General features: G+C 37.4%; 1 long non-coding RNA gene across 1 annotated transcript; it reads right to left on the reverse strand.

The window, feature by feature from the left end:
- Positions 1-996: 996 nt before the first annotated feature.
- On the reverse strand, positions 997-13301 carry LOC145987220 (uncharacterized). Its single transcript, XR_014441628.1, has 3 exons — positions 13247-13301; positions 12174-12319; positions 997-1091 (listed from the first exon to the last, which is right to left on the reverse strand). It is a non-coding gene; the product is annotated as an uncharacterized LOC145987220 (long non-coding RNA).
- Between the last annotated feature and the right edge of the window lie 7956 nt (positions 13302-21257).

The raw sequence follows: 21257 nt of genomic DNA on the forward strand, positions 1-21257 counted from the left end.
ATATCTTCATTTATTCATTCTTAAGAATTATTACAATTAGGCTATTCTTTTACAGTAAATTAGAAACAAAATAAGTTGGGACATCTCTTCCCACATGAAATTAATGGGGCCCCTTTCCATTCTCTCAAAACAGGCATTTGTCCCTTTGTCTAAGGAGAGATGCCTCGCTCTGTCGTGCTCGTTGAAACGACGACATGCGTTGATATCGTAGGAAGAAATTTCAAAATGAAGCTAAATTAACCATTACTTTAGAAGTGTAAATGTAAATAAAACGTTGATCTTTTACTCTTGAGGTAGAAAAGTGATACAACTTATCTTTTGCCTCAGTAATTTAAATAGATAAAAGATGCGCCAATTCAGACTCCACATGCGATAACGTCCAGGCTGCACTCGAGATCAACGATTAACTTTTAGTTTAAAAACCCTAAAATTTCAAAAACCAATTATTCAAGGAGTCATTTAAATATCTGTGACTGTTCTCACTCGTACTCAAGCTGTACTTGGAACACAGTTTGCGATAAATGAAGATATTTCGAAAGAAAACCACACAACCATTCAATTGAATGCTCTACAATGAATTCTAAAGAGATGTATTTTCTTTTTTGCCATTTTGTATATCGTAGATATCGTAGCGAGTTTTCAAAATTAGAGGAATTTGAATGACAGATTCCTTAAGTCAACGATGCCTCAACAAAATTTTCTTTATAATATTAAATGAGAAATTTGTGGGGTCATTGTATTAAAATTTTGCGTTTCGTACATAAACGTTTAAAATATAGCGAAGAGAATTACTTGTCAACGAAACAAATGCAAGCAATAAAGAAAGTTTCTGTTGATGTCCTCAGCATGTCTTTTAATTTTTTAAAATACTTCACCATATCTAATCTGCTGTATTTCACAAAATTATTGAACATGTTAACACTAAGCTTGCTGCAAAATCGACAGTAAACTAAATTTGCAATTTTAAAGAGAATATGGAGTAAATTGTACTTGCCAACCATTTATGACTTTTGTTCTCCCAACATGCAACATTTGGAGTCTGACTGTCTTCACATTGCCCATTGACTGTCGTTCATGAGTCGTCCATGCCTCTGAAAAGTACAAGGTGAAACACATAGAACCAAATACTGTAATGTTATTTAATAGCAACTGAAGCTAAATGCAAATAGAAGTTAACGTCAGTGAGACCAGAGGCGCAACTCAGGCACTCGCTAGAGGTCCCGCGCTACAGTGAACCCCGCTTTAGATATAGGGTAAGAGGGGGGAATTGGGAGGTATGTTTTTAAAACGAAGCTGTGATACTTGTTTTAAGACTTTGGACCCAATTTATTATCTTGAGAACCTTCAATTACGATCTCTTAAACACAGTGGCGGTCCCTCCATGGAACAGAGGGAATAGGCTGTTCCCTCGTATTTGTCGCCCTTTTCAACCACTTACAATTAGCTATATATTAACATAATAAGAACGTTTCTTTCTCGCGAAATCAACGCTTCCAAAAGTAACACTTGAGGAGAAGCTTTCACCCTGGCTGGACCTTTGTTTACATGTACCCTCGTCCACCCACGTCGTTTCACCCTACTCGTCTACTGCTGACCCGAGTATTTACGAACACGCGCAAAGGTAAATGACCCACTGCGGAAGCTGAAACTCCAAGCTGTTCCCCCGATAGATATAGTGAATTCGCTTTTCTTTGTGTTTTTCCTGAGTTGTGGAATTTAACCGCCTGCTAGTGATAGTTTTGATTGTGGTAAGTCAATAACATTCTAATCTCATTACAAACTTGTGTCTAACATTCCTAACGAACTAAAAAAATCGTCTACCGTGTAAGTGCCTGTTAAATCCTTCGAAATGAGCTGGCCATGGAACAGCTCGCATCCACCTGTTCCGCCAAATCTAATCCCGAAGTTCCAACGCGAGCAGCGGTAGGACAAGAAAGCAAGGGTCTCGAGTGTTGTGTGATAGATCAGCTGAAGGCGAAAGCTTTCAGTTCATTGAAGTTTTCAGAAAAGACAGCGGTCCTTTTATATGGCAAACCGACACCTGATCTATGTGAAGTAAAAACTAAAACGAAGTCATACACAAGACATTTTCAAACTAGCTATTATAGCTCTGTAAAATGGTTAACCGGGTGTTCGTCCAGCAGCAAATTATATTGTTGGCCTTGTTTGTTGTTTGTTAGTGAGAAGGGGGTCTGGAACGGTACGGGGTTTTGTGACATTAATAATTTCCACAAATCTAGCGGACGTCATGAAAAGAGTCAGAGCCATCTGCATGCCATTACTGCATTAAAAACATTTGGATTCACAAGAATTGATACGCAACTCGATGAGCAACGTCGTCATGATGTAGCCATCCATAATGAAAATGTAAAAAAGAATAGGCAGGTGTTGGAACATTTGATAAATGTCACTTGTTTTTTATCAAAACAGGAATTGGCATTCAGAGATCACGATGAAAGCAATACTTCGCTTAATAAAGGGAATTACATCGAACTAATAAATTTGATTGCGGAATATGATGAAAGGCTTTCAAACCACTTGTCTACCGCAAAGACATTCACAGGAATGTCCAACAGAATTCAGAACGATATGATTAATTCTGTAGCGGGAGTTATGTTTAATGAAATAAAAAGGGAAATTACCCAAACTCCATTTGTTGCGATATTAATTGATGAAACTACGGACATTGCAAGCAAGTCTCAACTTTCAACAATGATGCGCTATGTGACGAACAATGGCAAGGTTGAAGAACGTTTCTTGGGCTTTACGGATGTGAGTGGAGATAGGTCTGCAGCGGCTTTAGCTGAACATGTGTTTGAATGTCTTCTCAAATACGGCATCGGTCCAAATAAACTGGTAGCCCAGACTTACGATGGAGCTGCAGTAATGTCTGGAGAATTAAGCGGCTTGCAATCGCGTGTGAGACAGAATTATCCAGATGCTCTCTTTGTACATTGTTTTGCGCACAGACTTAATCTGGTTCTTTCACAAGCCATAAACAATTCCAAGGACTGTAAGATATTTTTCAAAACAATAACTGGGTTCTCAGCATTTTTTTCAAAATCTTCGAAAAGATCGCATGCTTTAGATAGAGAGGTAAAAAAACGACTTCCCAAAGTTGCACCCACAAGATGGAATTTCAATTCTAGAATCGTTCAAACAGTTTTCGAGCATCAATTATCATTGGAAAATTTCTTGCAAAACATTATTGACAATCCTGATGAATGGGACACTGAAACATATCTTACTTCTCGGGGGTTTCTGGCTTCACTTCAAGATTTCGATTTCTTATTTCTCTTAGAAATTTTCAATGAACTCTTCTCTATCACTGACACTCTCTTTGAGATTCTGCAAAAGAAAGCAATGGATATCAATTACTGCTTGCACAAAATATCTGAATTTAAAGTTATTATTAATGGAAAGAGGGCAGATTTCGACATGTTTTGGGAGAAGATACGAGATAGTCATGAACTACCACCAAAAAGAAGGAGAACAAGCGATCTTGATGTCAAAACAAGTTATGTAAGGCTATATAACAAAATAGTAGATAACATTGCACATCAAATCTCTGAAAGATTTCGAGAATTAGGAAACCTTCAGTTTCTAGAACTTGTTGACCCAAGCAAATGGAGCGAACATAAAAAATGTTTTCCTGAAAGTGCATTCAATTCTTTAAAGGAGACATATGGCCAGCATTTTGATTTTTCCCGCTTTCGTAGTGAACTTATTGCATCCTACAATATAGAAGACTTCAGTGGGAAAAGTGTGTCGGAAGCAACTACTTTCTTGAAAACAACTGAGCTGAGTGAAGATGGTTTTCCAGAACTTTTCAAATTGTGTTGCCTCATTTTGACTATTCCCGCGTCTAGTGCTTGTGTTGAACGGTCCTTTTCCACTTTAAAAAGAGTGAAAACTTACGCTAGGAATACCCAAAGCGAAGAAAGACTATCAAATTTGTCCTTTATTTCGATAGAGAAAGACATAATGAATCATCTCAAAAACTCACATGGCTTCTACGATGTAGTTATCGACAAGTTCTTAACGAAAGAATGGATTTGATGTACAAATAAAAAGATGACACAGGTATGTTCGACAAAACATTTATTTCTCTGATCAATAAGTTTTAAATTATTATTTTTTGCTTCTTGTTCATCAACGAAGTATTTTGTTTTGAATGTTTTCTTTACATTTTCATATTTACTTTATTATTATAACGGCCATATGTAAAATAAATGTGTCTAATATGTGTCACTTCTGGTAAGAAGGTAAAGTGCTCCCCTGTGCTTAGCACCACGCCATGAAGGCGTATAGGGGGTGTGGGGGTAACGCCCAACACTTTCTTGATCCGGTCATGAGTGGGTGTGATGAGATCAGCATCACGACCCTGACCGCATTTACCCCCCAGGGTTTCCCCCAGGTACCCATGTTATTCGACGCTGGGTGGGCGCCGGGGCCGCTTCCAACATTAGAAAAGTTCCCGGATTTGAACCGGCCGGGGATCGAACCCGGGACGCGTTACCGACTGAGCCACCGTGGCCTCTGACAATATGTAATATTATGCATCACATAGTATTCGTTATTTGATTTATTTGCAATAATTGTTGAATTTTACAGGTTATGCTGCTTTATATTAACGGACACACATACCTGTACATATATGGGGGGTGAGGGTGCAAGTGAGGTGACCTGTTCCCCTGCCTGATCTAGCACCGCACGCCACTGCTTAAACACACTTTATTTTTTTACCTCCTTATTCTATGCATTAAAAAAAAGTAATTTACAACCCAATTACCCCTATGGGAAAATTTGGAGGTATACCTAAGAACTAACAAGATATTAGTGCTACAGTCTGTGGACAAAAGGGTATTAAAAATAAAGTAAAAACTACATTTTACACTCAGTTTTAATAGGAGAAAAAAATAATATATTTTTTTAAAATTACAAATGTTTTTTTAAGAAAACCTCGCAATTTTGTTAAAACTAAATAAAATAATATTATCCCAGTATTCTAGGGCTTTGAAAAACTTACTGCTTACAGTTTATATATGTATGTAAATGATAATACATACAGTAAATTTTTTTGGTACAACTTAGAATTTTTTAGAGTATCTCAAAACTTTGAAAAACATGTGGGTAATTGGAAGGTAGTTTTCTACTCTCCTTAAACCCCGCCTCCCTTTAAAGTGCATGTATTAAGATTTTTAAAAATGATTCATACTCCTTGGAGTATATTTACTTGTTTTAAGGCTAAAAATCAAACAATTCCCACTTGACAAAAAATTAGTGTTACATTTAGTTAAGACAGGACAAACTTACAACGTAGTTTTACAATTTTAAAGTCAGAAAAGTGCAGTAGCCGAAACAATTCTTTTTTACTCGCTAGAGAATTGAAGCAAAATGCTGAAAAAAATACAATTAGTGCCCAGTGAATATAGCTATCATTCTATGTACTAGTTATTTTTTATGACAATACAGGAAATTAATAAAAATAAAATAACATGATACCACCCAGTTACCCCACCCACCCAATTCGCCCCGCTTACCCTAAAAGTTAGTTGTTTGTGTGCGATTTATCAGGAATTTAGAGGAGGCTAGTGCTTCCCACCTTGGTGTCATTCTAGATCTTCATTTTCATAGCTAGAAGCACCATTCTACCGTTGAGACCATCATGCATTCCTAGTAATGCAAGTGAACATTCGCACCCAAAAGTATCTCGGGCATCCCTGGTGCGTGAACGAACGAAAGCAAGTCTCTGCGCAAGTAGCAGGGACGGCGACAGGGGTGGGCACGGGTGGGCGAGCGCCCACCCAAAAATTCCTGTGCCCACCCGCTTGCCCACCCTATCAAATTCACTAAGTATTTACATATAATTGGGATATGTGAATGTTTCAATAAATAAGTGTATTCTGGTATTCATTACACGTATATTTTACTCATGAATATTATCTATACTAGAAATGTTCACATATCATCATCCCATAAAAAGCCCTCTTAAGTTTATCATTAGAAAGCAAAAGGAATTACTAGAGATTTTGAAACAAAAAAGCTGTGATCATTTGAATACTTCTATGATTAGAAGCAGCTACTAGGCTTAGGAGGTGCAAAATTATGCAGGGTATGATCATGATGAGGTCAGGATTTAGGGTGACTTTGAGGGCTGCATCTCTGGGCCTTCACTGGAAAAAAAAATGCTTGGAAAAGTACCACATAAAGAAAAAAATAGGTACTTCGGATGTGATGGAAAAATGTAGAAATACGTATAACTAACCACCTCATGTAGCTTGGCGAGAAGTTATAACTGAAACTGAGGAGGGGATTGGGGTGGGGTCTTGGTGTTGTAAGCTCCGGGCCTTCACATAGCCTATATAAATTCCGGCCTGCGTATGATTAAAATAATCTCTAAATAAACAAATAAAACCCCATCTTACCGTTGCTTCCTCCAGCAACACAATAAATTATTTCGACTTTTTAATTAGGTCTACATTGAAATTCCAGAAGTGTATTTTTTTTTATTTCATTACAATTTTTACTTACATGTCATCTTCAAATATCTACATGGTTTACAAAATAACAACTTTGAACCGAAGTGTATAAATTTTAATGTAACAGTTATCTGGGTTTGGGAATATCTGCAGAATTATTGAATTAATAATGGGTGGCTACTTCTATTTAGAAATCTTCGTTGCTCACATAAATTTAACCTATCAGTTACGTAATCATGCGATTTTTCTTGTGATTAGCTTACGTAGAATTAAATGAAGCAGTGACGTGCACTGAGGAGTAGCTAGTCTAGCAGAGATAGGTCAATCAATCTCACGTCTCTAAATATTTTCAAATCACAATATTTATTGTCTTGAAGCATCAGTTCATATGCAACACTTCTTTCCACGCGCTTCTCGTCCCTCGGTGTGATCAGCTGGCAAGGCTGGATACCCTAGCTGGTTCTTCTTCCACCTTACCAGATCCAGGTATAGACAACCGCCCGAAGCGAAAGGGAAGATTTCTGCCTGTACCTCCCTTGTCCCTTCGCCCCCCGCTCCCATTGTTTAAAGCCCGTGGTTTCAGGTCCTCCAGTCTATCTCCTATAGGACAGATAGGGGATTGGTTTCCCTTCGATTCCTTTGTAAATCCTCTAAAGAACTCAGGGGAAAATTTCCGGAGTACTTATGTTCTCTGTATTTACACAACCTTTTAAACGTTGTACAATATGTATGTATAATATGGGATGTAATTTTACTTGTATTATGTGCAGACCAAAAAGTTATGGTTTCTTTTATCTTTTTGTCAAATATGGAATATATAATGATTAAATAACAAATATTTGCTCACGCTCTCTCTCACTCTCGTTTTAGTAGTGTTTTATTTAAATATACTAATAATTTGGCCTCCAATAAAAAATGGGTAAGCTAAACAGTCATAAATACGGATGTATTAATTTGGGCAAGAAAACGCGCGATCTAATTGTTGTTGTTGTTTTGGTTTATTTTCCTTCACCTTTCTGCCACATTTGGTTATCGTGAAAATGAGGATGAGTGATGATATAATGAAATTGATGAGGGGACCTCACAAAGAACAATTCTGGCCGGGATTCGAACGTGTGACGAGCGCGCATTCTTGTTCATATGTGTTGTACTCTGCAGTGAATAATGAAATAATTTGGAATGAAAAATGTATCCCAGAACTCAAAAAGCCAAATGAATATCATTCAAGAAAGTAGAAAAAAGTGTGTTTCGTTACCTGTTTATCTCCTCTAATATATTGAATTTTTGCCACCTCCCATTGCTTTTTCTAGCTGTATAGATTTAATCGCGATAAGTAGCTAATGAGCTTATGGAAGTCACTAGGGACAATCATAAACACAGAACTCTGGACTCCTGATTTCACAGTGCCCTGCAGATGCACTGGGAGGAAATTATTTGTATCCCCCCCCCCCTTTCTTTAGCGTTGCTTTTCCATCACTTTACCTAAATTCTGCCATGACGATGAACGTTGATTAAATTAAACGGATGAAAAGTAGTTACAAAGGAACACTCATGCACAGGCCAGGGCTCGAGCCCGGATCCTTCAGTAACGAGATCGTGAGATGGAGAAATTAGGGAAATCAAGCAATACAATTTTTTTGAAGAAACGTTAATCATATGCAAATACGGTGTTTCAAAAATTCAATTGAAATTTACCACTGAGGAAAAAATGCAGTTTACTTTACCGATACCCACGTATCCGAATAGTTAGAGCTTTCCACTCATCCTTGTTGTCGGCCGACCTCCGTGGGGGAAGTGCAAGTGGTTCCGGATCGGTACCCGGTGGAGGCACATAGTTGTTCGCATCCCACTTAAACTGTAGGTCCAGTCCCAATTAGCTTTTATGTACATAAAGTGGACTTAAACACCAAATCAACCAACCGGGGGGGAGTGGTTATCACTGCACGCTAGGAAGGAGTTCTGGGTTCGAATCCCGACCTCGGCACGGGTGTTATTTGTGTTTGTCCCTTCATCAATTTTATCGTATCATCTTGACGATTTTCGAAAGTGGGTGGGATTAACGTGTGCTTCTTTTCAGTAGTCCTTCCTCATTTTGCAATCCTTTCCTTTCTTTGACGTTCTATTTTTAGGAATACTGGGCCCTATAGGGGGAGGGGGGTTTATGACCCACACCAACCTCTCTTGGGCACGCCACTGATTGCTACCCCAAGTGTCGACATCACCGCACGTCACTGAAAAGAAGGAGAAGTTGGTAGGAAAGCTTTGTTTTGAGGGCGTCAAAGAACTAACCAATCACGATAATAATGGTTTAAACTGTAGAAGCATCAGAGGTTCAGCCGAAAAGGTCAACAGAATCTGTAGATGCAGATGAAGTAAAGAAAAAAGGTAATATCACGAAGTATCCAATAGAACATTTTCTTTCTTTGTTTTTAAATCCACTTTTATGTTCGGATAGGCTAATCGGGACAGTTTAAAGTTTAAAGTGGAGTCCGATTCACCAGGGGAGGGGGCAGTACAACCCAGAACTTCTTTATTTATTTATTTATTTGTCTCTTATTTATTTGTGGCGGATACATACATAGGTTTATATACATAACAGGCCATACAAATATTTATTAAACATGTATTAATTTGACAAAACAAAAAAAATCACTCCATAAGACTTTCTCTTAATCTTCTTTTGAAGATACCTATGCAAATTGATTTTCTCATTTCATGTGAAAGTGCATTCCAGTCCCTAACCACTGATAGAGTAAAAGAGTTACTAAAAATTCAGTTTTGTGAGTTTTAATTGTCAGAAGATTGGAACTTTGGGATCTCTTGTATGATAACTCTGGGTTTCCTAAGAGAAGCAATCTGCCTGTGAGATATAAAGGACTTACTTTATAAAGTATTTTATTTTATTCCGTTGACCCTTGATTAAATGAGCATTATAAGGCGAAAACATTATGCCAGTGAAGAAAAAATATATACAGAAAGAACTCAAGGGAAAGGTGTCATCTTATCACCACAGAAGATGCGTTCATTTAAGAGGGTGTATTGCCAGAGGGAAGCATTTAAGACTTTCGGAAAACAACGTTATTGTTCACGGAGATAGCTGCCTTCATCCAACAATATAACACTGTGAAATTGAAACTACCACCTAAACTTTGGAAGGGGTATGAACTAATGCAGCTCCACTTTTGTAAGAGTAAATTGTTGCTGATTCGCCTGATTTGTTCTATGTGAAGTCACTTTTCTGCTAATTTTGGCTAATGGCGGCGATGAGGTTCAATGGTGATTAGATGAAAGTGACGAAGGGCGAAAACAAATACACGCAGACACTGAAAATACAGCACCCCACAAATTATTATTTTTACTGTGGTTTCAGGCGCCAGAGACTCGTTCGCCTGCAAGATTAAAGTTTCCAGGGTATACTGGGTAGGATAGAGGTAGACATTTGAGTGTGTTCGAAAAGGTCGCGCCATACAACCCAAGTCGTCTGTGAAAAAGAGATGAATTACCGGGTAAAGTGATCAATTTCTATGAATTCCTTGTGTCCAAAATCACATTCTACAAATGTAAACTATTTGTTACCAGTGGCAAAGCGTGACATTTTTACGTAGTCATCGCAAGATTTGCCAAACGTCAGGGTCGATCTTTCAACGGAGGGGAAGGGGGGAGGTACAATATATTTGTGCGATATACGCCAAGGTAATTGCCAATTCAATGTACAGACCTTACGACTACAAAAGACACATAATTCTATCCCATACGATGAGAATTATTAAATATGATCGAAACTGAAATGAAAACACCTCAATTGTCACCTGTAAAGGTAAGAACTTTAATGGTCCGCCGTCAATTGTTGTTTTGATAATGAAAAGCAGATTTCATATCGTTCAATGTGTGCTTTTCCTCTTAACAAGTGGAAATAGCAGACATTCGCAGTGGTGCGTAAAGGATTTTCGAAGGGGGAGGGGTTACGTGTACTTTTTAGTAGTCATTCCTGAATTCCTCATTTTGCCATCATTTTCTGCCTTGGATGCTCTTTTTTTTTGTAAGATTATTGAGCCTAAGCAGGGATTATGACCCTCACCAACCCCTCCTTGAGCACGCCACTGTACACTCGGAAGAATCTTGATGACTCCAGAGAAACCTTGCCGTGGCTGTAAGCATGGGGATGAGGGCTGAAAAAAGGGCCTGTTATGACCCAGACCTTCAAGAGTGGTGGAAAGTAGAGGTTGTTGACCTTGTCGTAGGGTCTGCCTGTTCGGAAGCGTTCGGCTGTCCTCGGCACCGGCAAAGACAAGAGGGATTCGCACCACTTCTGCGATGAGCTGAGATTTCTAACACCATTGCCTTCAATGGGAAATTTGGCAGGAGGGTTCGGCGCGAGTGGTAGTACTGGGGCCTCTTTTCGATGAGCTAAGATTACCGAATCTATTGCGTATTTCCAGCTGTTTCATGCTGTCACTTGGCTTATTTCGCACAAATATGCAAGTATGCTTACTTATTTTTTACTTCTTCTCTAAAATATATACATATATTGCGGAACAATATAATACAGACATGTTTAAGCAATATATGTATACCTTAGGTACTTTAGGCTTTCATGTTTGCTAACATAAAGCGTACAAAACTGCCCAGGCTCACTGTTAGCGTACTGAACCTTATTCTTAACAGTTTGACTGCTTGACTAACCTTGTATTAATGCGAACAGCACGCCTCCCCTCCCCTCCCATCCAAACCGATTCTATAGGCATAAGAGTGTTTCATTTCAACCCCAACGCCGCGATCAACCACAGGTAGGAAGAGAAACTGTACATAATAACCACAACTAGAAATCAATAACAAGTCAATCAAACGAAACGACCTCCCCCATTTTTGCTTTGTCTGAAGATTTATAGAATTGATATAAAATCTTGTCCTCCCCCCAAAGTTCCTATGACGCAGGTGCGTCAATGATCCCCCTGAGTGCATGTGTTCATCTAACCATACGTGTGTTACTTCTCCCGCATGAGTAACAAAGACTTACTTCAGAAAACGAATAGCAACTTAGCAAATCTATTCAATTCTTAACAGATTTTTCAATGTTACTTGATTATTACTTTTGAGCGATATTTGATCAAAATAGCCTTTCATAAGCCTAGGGATAAGAATAAACAAAAAAATGGTTCTTCCGTGTGTGTGTGTGTGTGCTTACATTCCCAATAAGACATTAATTTTAATCCAAATACTTAGTAGCGGCGATTAGGAGGAGCGAGGGGGGAGTTCCCCCCGCCACATTTTGCAACTTGCTGCAACCGCACTATGGCCTCTTAATGCTAAGACTGTTATACCAAAAAAGTAAACTGTCCTTGCCCCCAGGTTCTGGCATCCGTTACTACAAACATACATTCAGATACATTTGTCAGTTGCAAAAACCTTGTAAACAAAGAAAAGTGATCATTAACCCCCAAGTTTCAGTCAAACTCATATGATGAAAATAATATAATCAGAAACATGTATTTATATATGGCCTTGCATTTATACCTGCCCACCCTAATCTATCAATATACAGCTTCTGCCCACCCGGTCTAAAATTTCTGGCGCCGTCCCTGGCAAGTAGTAACTCAAGAGGGCTCGATCAATAAACGCGTGAGAGGGAAAGGGATTGCGTGGAGGAGAAGAGCGACTGCAGCTAACATTTTCATTGATATCATAGTTTACCTGCTTCTAACAAGGCACTCCTCTTGACAGGCGCTGTCGCTGGGATGTCTTCCTCCATGTTGCCTTCTTTGACATCTTAGCTCGGATAGGAAGTCGAATTTAGTTGCATCATCCAGCATTTCTCGGTTGGTGAAGTGTGACAATGCCTGTGAAATAGAAATGGAATTTCGTGTACAATTCAATTCGTTCCCTGAACTTCCAATAACAACTGATATGTAAAGCTAAATAAAAGTTTGTTTCTTTATCCTCAAATACGCTAGTTGAACTGTGAAGTAAGGATCGAACCAATGCATTGTGTCTTCACCAAGAATCGAATCCCTTGTCTTGATTACAGAAGACATCTTTTTACTACTATGTTGAAATTCATCCTATGTTATGATAATTGATAGGATAAATGTATTTGTGAAACTACCTTCTGTAATATGAGTTTATCTCTGTTGATGGCAGCAACTAATTAAATAAATATTTTAATATTCATTTCATCAAACGTTTGTCTTGTTTTTATGTGTAAGTAATGTTAATAGATTTGGCGTCATTGTCAAATTTAACGAAGTAAAGGAAACAGTAGTATAAAAACGTACTTTCACACAGTATACAGTGCTCGAAAAATTAATGTAATAAGTTTATGTTCTTCCTTTACAAACCTAACAAACATGTCTTAATTTAAATCTTTATGGAAATATTCATGGAGGTACTAATATTTTGTGTTGCTATTAAGGAAAATGAAAATCAACAGATATTTAGTTCATCACTAATTAGCACAGTCAAGTGGCTGTTCATTGTGGTAACACGTCACAATTAATAATTGAGCATCAAGTGATAATTGACAATCGCTTAAATATATGCTTAATATCATTTGAATGTTTAATTTTCTATTAATAATAATAGGTATTGAATAGTGATTGAATTTTATAGTCGTGTCATGTTTCTGTGACGGCATTTACCATGCACCCCCTCATTATAACAAAATAAAATTCCTGATGCAAATGAAATTTCGAATTCTTGAAGTTTACTGAGCGAACAAAAAAACAAATATGTTCAATTTCTATTATTATTATATAACCCTTACTTACATGTATTTTTCGTTGATTGAATTTTGAGATCTATTTTTTTTTTTTTTTAGTTTCATGACAAAACAGCTTTCATTTTAAGATGATAAGTTCTATAGAAACAACATGCAAGTATTGTTGCCTTCTAACAATAACAGAGTTCAGATAAACCCAGACCTATCTCCAAGGGAACCAAGAATTAGTGACACACTGTTGTGAGAAATGACGTGCAGTGGGCTGTATAAGCATTATCAAGCAAATTGTCCATTACCATGCTCATTTTATGTTTTAACCAATGAGAGGTTTTAGAATTTAAAGTATCAGACGCTGCTGACAACCTACACCAGTATACATAAACATCTATTCCTTAAAAACTCATAGGATTCAAGCGAAATTAATAAAAATAGCCATGGACAATTTACCTAGTAATACTTGTGCATCCCTATGTACTCTTCGCGACATCTTATTGTCCGCCCTGAAAAAATTCAGTCCTGAATTCGTAAATTTGGCAACATAGTACTTCAGAGCCAACTTGTAACAGTTCTTCTTTCTAAATAAAAAAAATACTCTTGTGAATTTTCATTCTTTCACATTCCATGATGGCAGAAACCCTAAACTAGTAATACAATACATAATTAATTAAACAAAACTCGTAAGTAGATATGAGAGTGCTGAATTCCTTTTTACGGTTCTTCGTTCTGAAATTGAAAGTAGGGAAATTCATGTGCAGTTTGAAACACTGAACAGGTTCTCCTCCACCTGGAGGAAATTATAGACATGACATCATGTATGTATTGGCTTCTTTAAACTGGTAGCTAAGTTTATCGTGATCTACTTGGAGTAGATATAGCGTGATTGTTCATAAAGAGGGTGGGATCCCGGGTTCGATAACCGGAGGTACATAGTGGTTCGGATCCCACTTTAAACTGTAGGTCCAGTCCCGATTAGCCTTACTGTGCATAAAGTGGACTTAAAACACCAAATCAACAAATCAACCAACCATGAAGAGGGTGATCGTAGGTTCGATTCTCTATGGAGGCATGACTTTTCTTTTTTTCAAGAGTGTAGCGTTGGGCGTAAAGTTTATCCACCGTGCTTGGAAATTAACTTTGGTGTGTGTATTTCACGAGGTGAAAGGAAACAGTAAGAGGTGCAGCATTTCCTGAAGCTATTTCGATGGTAGGAGGCAATCATGTGTCACGTGGAATGCGCAGAATCAAGATAGGTAGAGCTAAGTCTGAGGGGTTGGTTCTGAATATTGCGAATTTAGTGGAAAGATTGTTAATTCAAATACTTCGTTGAAATAAGACAAGTATTTTGGATACAAAGCAGTGGCGAATTAACGATCATTCTCTGCTTTGCATATCGCATGAATCTTGGTCACAATAGGCATTTCCTTACGTGAATTGGTGATTTGCTATTAGTTTTAGACGCATCGGAAGATGGAGGTGAGAGTATTATCAGTCAGAAGAAACGGACACAACATAACCAATCTTAGCCATTTGAACCTTAAACATCCCCTTCGTTACAGTACTGCACTACATGATTGCTTAACATAATTCTCTCAGTGTCTGTGTGTGTTAGTATATCGAAACGAAATAATGAACACTTTAGGTGTGCAGAACAATACAATACATATCTTAAATAACATTACATACAGCATTCCGAATACATGCGATATGTGAATTGGTCATACTGTGTGTGTTAACTCAACTTATGAACACTAGCTAAAATGAAAAAAGTTTTAACCGTAAATCATGGGAATCAATTTAATAACCATTAAGCTTCTAAGGGGAAAAAATGCGCACAAGGGACATCCCTCGAAGTGTGCATCGGATTAACTTTTAATGTTCTAATACCAACGGCGTGTTTTCAGCTAGGAAAAAAAAAGAGGAGAGGGTTCGATTTGAACCACACGACCTTTCATGCTTGACGAAAAATAAGGATACTACGTTCTAACCAACTGCTCTACAACAACCTACTCAGAACATGCAATTAAAAACATGTTGACGTGTGTGAAAGCATAAACTTTCTTCTATTCCAAGCACATTTTTCTCCACAATTTGTGAAAATCATGATTTTTTGAGAACTGTTTGATATCATGCAGGGTATTGTGAATAAAATCGCATAAACTCCTCTTTCTGCTCAAACTTGATGGCAATTTCCTTTAGGTGGAGAAAAGTCCTATTCAGTGTTTCAAACTTATCTAATTTAAAGTCGAGCACGCAGAATCGTAAAAATTACTCAAGATACTTAATCCAATTTACTATTTCTGTTTGGCGCTTAAGTGCAATGTTGCTACGTTTACAAATTCCGGACTTAGAATTCTTTCTGAGCGGTCAATTAAGAAGTTGGGAAGAGTGCATTTAATTATTATGTAAGCCATACTTACTTTCTTTTCCCTTGTTAATTGAATTTGCCAGTTAATTCTGCCATTCTTTGAGACATTTTTACAAGACAAGCTCTAAGAAACGGTTAACATGTGAGCATTGTTGTGCTGTTACGTACATTTTTGTAAGCCACCACAATGAATCGGGCAAAGGTATGAATCATTATTCTTTAAATAGTAAATTTTCACTTGAATACCTTGTCCACAGATTTTCCTTCTTAAATTTCAATACACCTTAAATGCTACTTTGAGACCTTAAATGCTACTTTGAGGTACAAATTTTTTATATAGTTCATTAACTATATCGCAACAATGAAAAAGATTTTGCTGTTTTTGATAGAGATATTCTACAAAGGGATAGTATATATAATATAATATCCATTGTTTGTATTGAGTAAATAGGTACAAAATTATCCACAATATATTTGTGAAATAGGCTATTAAAATTTAATGAAGTCGTAAAACTTCATTGTTGGATATTATATTTATTTGACGTAACATTTACCATAATGTTATAGAACTGGAACATAATACGAGTAAGTAGGGCTATGTTATTAGAGAAGGAACTGAATATCCTTTATTATGGGCAGAAAGTAAATACGTGACCTATACACATCGATCTACACAATTTCCGACAACGTTTGCTCAAAAATATGGACATAAAAATTCTATTTTTTTCGTGTTAAATAAAGCAATATTAATAGTAATATGGTCGACATCCATGTAATCAACATGTTCAATCAGCTAGGTCCGTACTTCGCACTGGTTGAACTCAAACATTTTTGCACTAACATGTAACTGAAATTTGTATTACACACAAGGCACAAATTCATTTGTAAATTATCAGGATATAATCATTTTTAATTTGAGATTGTAGTTATTATTCTTACTCTGAAATAAATACATTTACACGATCTGTTTTTCGAACTACTTGGTCATTCAAATAGGGTATTTCCCCAAAACATAGGCTCATTCTTTTGACCTCATCAGTAAAGCCCGGATTTTTATGTAATATCAACCCCTAAAATATGTACATAAATATGTAATAAAAATGTCTGAAATATGTAAAAAATATGTAAATTCATAATGAAATATGTACTATAAATATTTATTCCAAACGTTACTTCCTATTTTTGTTACATTTTTTCCTCACAAAGGGATATGTCTATTTCAAAAAGACTTACAAAAATTGAAGTTACAATATTACAATGCTTACATTAAGTATTTTTTATGTTCTTATAGAGCAAAAATATTAACCACAATTTGAATATATTCCATATTTAATATACAATGTCACCAGGTACCATTCAAAATGTTCAGTAGTAAATTTTCGTTGCCCAAATTTTTCACTCAAAAAGGACTTACAAAAATTCAGGTTACCTTTGATCTTGGGGCAGGCACTGTATTTAATTATTTAACTTACAATATGTTACCAGGTACATTTCCAAATATTCAGAAGTAAATGTTTGTCGCCGATCAGATATGTTCTTGTACGCAGAGAAACTTCTCTCCACGTCACAAGAAGTAACCGGAGCGTACTTCAGGAGGTGAATGTGGTCGGGAGAAATATCATTAGGAGGGTTAACCGTTTCACCATTGAGAATGCGCCTCACTGTAAATAAGCTGACGTAACCTGGGTTTCTTTCAGTCACTGCGTCAAATTTTCTTCGAGCTTTCTCTCCCACATCTCCTCCAACAGCAGACAGTTTCTTTCTTGCATCCTCATATATATCCATGGCTTCCAGGAGAGGAAGCCCAACAGTTTCAAGTTTTTTTATGCTTGTATCAATCCAACCAAAATTGCTGTTTATGTATGACATATCGCAAGCAAGTTTGGTGTCCTTGAAGAGATTTTGAGCAGTGCGTACCGATACAGCTGAGTCCGCCGAAAATGAGTCAAGCACAGATTTCACTTCTTCAAAATGTTCGTTGTAAAACTTACTTGCCCGGATCCAAGTGCCCCATCTAGTAAGAATAGGTTCCGGAGGAAGTGGTACACCTGGCAATTGTTCCTTGTAAACTTGCACAGGTTGTGGTGCCTTCAGAAACACCTTTTTCGTGGAAGAAATAAGTTGGTTGACTTCCGGGAAATTGCCTCTCACCTCCTCAGCAATGCGTTGGAGAGCATGTGCCAAGCAAGTAAAGTGGATCAAGTTAGGATAAAACACTTTAAGTGCCGTAGCAGCTTTTAACATGTATGACGCACTGTCTGTGAACATGAGAAGAACTCTCTCTTCTTGTACGCCATCCGGATACAACAATTTAAGACTGTCATTCACAAATCGTGCTATGGTGGAATGATTAGTACGCTCTAGAACTTTGCATGCAATGAGATGTGGTGTAGATGGAGAATCAGCAATTAGCGTTCCAACAATGAAATTACTTACATACCGTCCCAAAGCATCAGTTGTTTCGTCGATGGAAATCCACACATAGGAACTGCCTACTTCTGCCCTAATTGATTCTAAAGTTTCTTTGTAGGAATGTGGAAGATATCGCTTTTGAAGGGTTGACTCGTCAGGAAGTTTACGGCCACAATATTTTTCCAGAAAATCCCGGAACTTCGGTACTTGAATTTTATACCAAGGGATGTTTGCTGCAATCATTGCTTCGCACATTTCCTTGTAAAACACACTGAATGAAGAATCCTCTTGCATCTGGGTTAGTAAAACTTGCTTCTTTTCACTCCGTAGTTGTTTGTTTTTCACATGAAGTGAAGTGCGAACATGTTGATCTAATTGAGACTTCATAGTGCACCCAACTTTTTTATCGCACACTCGACAAAAAATAACTTTACCATCCGTAGTAAATGCATCATCGACTGCTATCCAAGATCGCAACTTTTGAGATAACGAGGAGGTAGGCGGAGCCATTCCAGCTTTCTACAGCTAAAACACTGTTTAAATACTGAGGCAAGCTTTCTTAAAACTCCAATGGTTAAAATGAAAAGGCGACGCAACGAAATATATATACGAAATTCTACGGTTGAGTTAACAATACTTCATTCAAGATTTGTCGCCGCCGGCTGCAAAAATCAAAACGATCACAACAATGTACGGATGAAAGGTAAGTGCATCTCAGCATTGTACTTGCCGCCTTCCATTGTTGGTTCTCTTCGTTCGCTGTGTGTTGCTTGCCGCTCCATGTTACAAACTGGAAACTGAAACACTGTCAAATCTTGATGTAATTGTTACGATGCGGAGTAGTAGTATTGGCTATAATATAAACTCGATAAAGTATGAACCCCCCTCAGGCAGATTTGGCTACACTTAAAACTAGCTCAACATGCCCATATGAGTTTTTTGCTCAAGTGTGGCACCCTGTCTAATCCAAGATTTTTGTAAAAATGCCCTCGGGAATTTCCCGTGAAAGTATGACCCCCCTCAGATTGATTTGCCTACACTTATAAAAGGCACTTCTGTGAGATTGTTGTCCATAAATTTGTCAAAAATATGCCCCTCTTGATATTTTTTTTGGATACACTTAAAACTAAGCCAAAAAGTCACCCACACACACCCACACCCACCCACACCCACCCTTATTTACTTCCGGTCCACTTCCGGTTTAAGTTCAATTGGGCACCAGGCTCAACTTGCACATCTAGTACTAAAACAATGTAATATGCAGAAATCTTCTAGAATTGCTCTGTGACTCTCTCATTTCTTACATCATAAACATATGATTTTTCACCTATAAGGATAACACTACATATGGTGTCATCGGGGAGTGTATCATGGAATTCACAGATAATTTTAATGTTTGTCCTGTCATTAACCACAACTTGTTTCCTTTTTGAAGTGTTGATGACAAACATGGGTCTCTGTGCTTTGAATTCATCTGGTGCGTAATACATGTCAGTATTGCCAGTAGTGACCCTTTTGTATGCTGTAAATGCCTCGTATAATTTAAGGAAATCATCCTTGGACATGTTTAAATTATAATTTTCTCTAGGGAACACCTCATTTCTGCCATTTTTAAGATATATGTTCTTGATGTTGCAGCTATCAAACTTACTTGAATTTTTTTCCTGATTATTGTGTCTTCCAGTCTGAAACAGTACCACCACAAAATCCGGCATGTCATATTGTATACTGGAGAATGAGTTTGTAGCATCAAACTCATAATAGCTACCAGTGGCAGGCTTCTGCACACATTGATATGTATAAAATTGTAAAGGAATCTGTGGATTTTTTAGGATATCAGCTTTGTATTTAAGAGCATAATTGGCTTCATATTCAACAACTGGAATTCTTAGCTCCATAGTCTGAATAATGCACTTGCCTTCATCAGGTAGGGTATTAGGCAGAGCTTCCCCTGTAGGGTTTAATGTACTGTACCTCATCAAAGCATTATTATCATTGGCAGCTCTTCTAAATGTAATTCTTAAACCACCCTTCCACACAATATCTTTGTAATCTGAGAAGAATCCTGGCAACAGGCGCATGGGGAACAGCACTGTGTGGCTTTCAGATATAATTTTATCACCAGCCTCAAATCCACCTATTTTGTAGTAAGAAGCCTCGGTCTTGGATAATTTTAGTGTGGCCAAAGCTGTGGAGGTAATGCCGGGGTAATCTACTCTGTTTATAACAACACCATGTTTTCTGATCTCAATTTCAGAGAATAGATGTGGCACAAAATTGTCTACCAATCTTATATTTGAATTTGCCGGATAATCTGTACCATCGAGCTTTACAACATCAAATTTGATGTATAGATCTGCTCTGTGGGGGTGTATAAAGCCATCCCCTACATCAAGATCAACCTCAATCTCTGTGTTGGGTTGATTTAAATTTGCAAATGTTCTCCTGTTTGGGGGGAATGATTGTAGCTCATAACTCTCAATATTTTCCATTTTTTTTGTATGTATTTTTATTTAAATATTAATTTCTATGATAGCAGTTGTTGTGGCTCCAGCAAAATCAACTAATTCTTCTTTTTCATTAGTAACCATCAACTCAATATAATCTATTCTATTATGGCATACAGGAAAATATAATGTTGGTGATGGAGTGTAGATGATGGGCTCCATAAATTCAGAGTTAGGTTTGAATGTTGCAATGATGCCAGTTTGTTTGTGAGTGCCTATGCCATTTGATTTGGTGATCATACCCTCGGCCACATTACAGTGAATATTTAGAGTCTCTATGGCTAAGAATTTAGGTATATTAATAGCAGTGTGTTTGATGGCTGGTTCAAGTTTTGTGTTGTTCTCAAAGCCTAACAGCTCTCCTATAGTACCCAGATCCACTGTTTCTGTAGCAGACACAATCTGTACTCTGTGAGTGACAGAATTTTGAGTTAATACTATACCTCTGGGTAACTGAGCATTTAGAGTAGACAGATTAGATTATGTCCACAATTAACATCTTTGAAATTTTGAACACGGGCATTATTGTAATAAAGATTAGTTGATTTTAGATATTTTACTAAATTTTCAGGTGGAACACCTCCAAATGAATCAAACACAAATGCCTCATCTTTTAAATATTTAAGATAACAGATCCAGTGTGTGCCCTGATTTTTGTACTTATCCAAATTAACTACGCCACACTCTTTGTTGAGTGGTTGTTCTGGTAAAGAATCAGACATGTACACACCTCTAAAATTTTTGATGCCCAGTGGCTTGATTAAAGCTTCAATATC

The sequence above is a fragment of the Lepisma saccharinum genome, chromosome 4 (genome assembly GCF_977018435.1).
Source record: "Lepisma saccharinum chromosome 4, izLepSacc3.1, whole genome shotgun sequence".
Classification (NCBI taxonomy): domain Eukaryota; kingdom Metazoa; phylum Arthropoda; class Insecta; order Zygentoma; family Lepismatidae; genus Lepisma; species Lepisma saccharinum.